The sequence below is a fragment of the Anarrhichthys ocellatus genome, unplaced genomic scaffold (genome assembly GCF_004355925.1).
Source record: "Anarrhichthys ocellatus isolate YVR2014 unplaced genomic scaffold, GSC_Weel_1.0 scaffold210, whole genome shotgun sequence".
Lineage (NCBI taxonomy): Eukaryota > Metazoa > Chordata > Actinopteri > Perciformes > Anarhichadidae > Anarrhichthys > Anarrhichthys ocellatus.
Genome location: NW_022280240.1, coordinates 135,492 through 139,034, shown reverse-complemented (window position 1 = coordinate 139,034; position 3,543 = coordinate 135,492).

Genomic DNA, 3,543 nt, shown 5'->3' with positions numbered 1-3,543 from the left:
TCCAGAGTTTAATATTTGGACTAACCGAGCTTTTTGAAGATGTCCCCTCATTGTAATTAAATACATGTAAGGAGTATTTTTCACTGCGAAGATAATCGTCAGATTAATCGATGATGAAAATAACCCTTCGTTGCACGAGCCGGTGCTCTGAACAGCTTAAACCGACCGATGCACCTGCAAGTTCTCAAAGGATTGTTTGTGAGCGTTCATTATATATTTAGACAAATTAACAACTGAAAATGTTTCTTTCAGAGGTCCAAACCTCTTAAATCAGCGCTCTCTCCTCGTTAAATCACGATGAACATGACTCACAGTTTAACAGCCGTTAACGTCACGTCTTTGCACACGTCAGATGTGACGACTCAGCAGACGTGAGTCAGACATTTTGTGCCCTGATAAGAGTGTTTGTTTTGTGACGACGTCTCGCTGACGTTAGATAAACGTCTGAGTGACGCCTGCTGAGGTTTGGCTGCAGACGACATTCTTTTGAAGAATGAAGAAGGATAAACAACATCAGAGTGCTGATGACTATCAGGAGCAGACCGGACACACGTGGCGTGAGTTTGAATCCCGCTGAGGACCGGTGACCTTCAGTCTGATGATAACAGGCTGAATAGAAAGGTTGACCATCAGCTCCTGTCAGTGATCATCAAGGTTAACAGCCAGTACGATTCATTTAGTTTCTCTCTTTAAGAAGTACATCTTCTTTCTACGTTTGCTTCCTCAAAAATAAAATAACGAGATTATTTGCATAGTTTGTCCATGAAACCACAAAAAGCATTCACAACCAAAGTTTTAAAGATGTGTCGCACATGAACAGAACAATTCCTCAGCTCGGTCAGTTATCTTCAGACCAAACTACCTCAAAGTTCTCCCACGAATCCAACGTGTCCTCAAACGTATCGTAGGATATCTTACCAAAACGTTCTCAGTGCTTCGTCCTACGAAAGACCAGCAACACGAGTCACTTCTGCTTGTTACATGAATACAGTCTTTGAAATGAAATACTTAGTTAGAACGAGCAGCGGCCTCCTGGATGAAAGACTTCATACTTCCCCCAATCATGACTACGGATTATGCAAGAATTGTTTTTGTGGGATATCTACGAACACTACATGAGAACAGCCCGACCGATATATCTCAACTTATCTACAGTTTCAACGTCAGATATCAGAGGTTTGAACAGAAGGAGATTCATCCCACTACGTTATTAGTCTATCTAGCCAACGTTAGAAGAAATGAAACTGTTGTACCTACAACACAATGCGGTACACATTACTAGTGAAAGCATAAACGTTCTTCACATGTTGCCCTCCAGAAAAACTGACTTGTAACAATCATCAATCTTTTAATTCCTGCTTCTTGTCGTGACATTTGGTCCTTCACCCTCGCCTGAGAGATCTCCATCTTCACCTCATGTGATATTCGTTTCATGATATTTAAATAATTCATTTGGCATTTAAAAGAATATTTTTGAGCTAAAATCAACTTATTTCACAACATCTCCGTCTTTGTCACACCGTAACGAGAGACATGATTCAGAGGCATCATTAACACCTTGTTCTTTTATTCTGTTTAGCGTCATTAGCGCGCTGTGAGTGTGAACGTGAACACGGTGAATCAAACCTGAACAGCTGCTCGGGTTCGTTCCTTTACAGGCTGATCGTTTGTGAGAAAATACTTCAAGTGACAAAATAAAAATCTGTGTTGAAAGAATCCCCTGAGAGCTCCGTCTGTCGGTCAAATCAACAGATAGACAATGATTATTTATATCTTTGTTTGAGTCTTCTGCTTTCATCTGATACTTTGACTCAGACGTAGTGATTAAAAGCATTCTCTCTCTCGGCTGTGAGAATTGGAAGAATCTTTGGTCCTCTGGCTCTAAATCCTGGAAATGTTTGGTGAGAAGATGAAGATGAAGATGGTGATGGTGATGCGTCTCTGCTCAGGAAGCGTCGCCGCAGGCTGTTCACTGAGACGACTGTACGCTCACACACAGAGACACAACCACTTCAGCTACCTGATACGTCTCTGTGTCTCTTCTGCAGAGGCACCTTTCTAACCTGATGGAGCAGTAAACACCGTAATATATATACGATTGTGTTGAGTCTTTAAATTAAACACATTGGTTTTACTTTAATGATAATTATGAAACATCAGACGTATAGTTAATCTCATTGACGTTATTTGCTGTTTGCACACTAAGTGGTTATTCTGAATCAACAGTTGATGATAATGAGCTCATAATGAGGTGATTAACTAGTGTCACGTCTCAATCAGTGCTGTGCATCACTAACGAACAGGTTTCACTTTCTCTCATGATGTAAAGATATAAAGCATGAATATGATGTATTGTGCTTCCTTTGTTGCATTTAGGACAACTTTTTACTACATCTGTGTCTAGTCCATTTGAGTACTATTTCTCACTTAATGTATTTCATGTTAGTCAATTTTTTTAATTTAATTCAATTTTAATAAAATCATTGATTTCATGCGTTCTTTTTAATTTCTTGTTTTGTACGCAACGGTACTGCTTTGCTGTACCATGTAAAGCACTTATATAAAACTAATATCTATAAATATATATTCTATATAAAAGATAATCAACTAATACATTGTTTTTATACGTTAAACATGTACAACTATATATATATTTAACATGTACTTTTAGTTCAGTAACGTTTACTTGTAGCACAGTATGTCTACACTGTTGTATTGGTACTTTAACTGAAGTATAAGGTCTGAATACTTCTTCCACTATATACTGCCTTCAGGTGACATGAATCACAACAGCTGTAATTCTACTATAACACTTCATAATCCTGTGCATTTCCCAGCATGCTCCTCTCCTCATCACGCTCTAGCGATCCAGGATGAACAACAGAGCCTGAACAAAACAAAAACACACACCAGGTAAAAAAAAAGAAATCACAGCAAATCAGATGTTAGAACCAGAAGTGGCCGGATATTGACGTGCATGTTTAACGCTGATCAGATAAAGCGATGGAACCCAACAGGCTGTTTTCCTTCCTCGTTCGGCCTGCAGGGATCCAGCGCTGACAGACAGGAAGCGATGGCAGAGCGGGCCTCTGTCATTCACCGAGCAGCCCGAGTGAAAATCTCTTTGTCATGCAGATGGAAGTCTGAGCTTCAAGCAGCCACGGAACTGCTGCTTATTTCCGCCAACGAGGCAGCATCAGATGTTAAATGGCAGCTCGGTTTCGCTTCAGCCGTTCTTTAAAAAGGTCTTTCACAGGTTTCCTTTGTGTATTTTTTGATTGGCGGCAGGACTCCACTCTTTGGTCCCGGCTAAATTCTCTCAACAACTATTGGATGCATTGCTGTGGAATCTGGTTCAGACATTCATGGTCCCCAGAGGTTGAATCCTAAAGACTTTGGTGACTAGTGGTGTAACGGACCGTTGTCGATCCGTATGGATCCCCACTTAAATACACAGTTTAACGTCAACCATCAGAGTGTAAATAAAGTTGTACTGACTCAGTAGAACATGTGTTCCTAGTCTCTGATCTCTGATCATGTTTC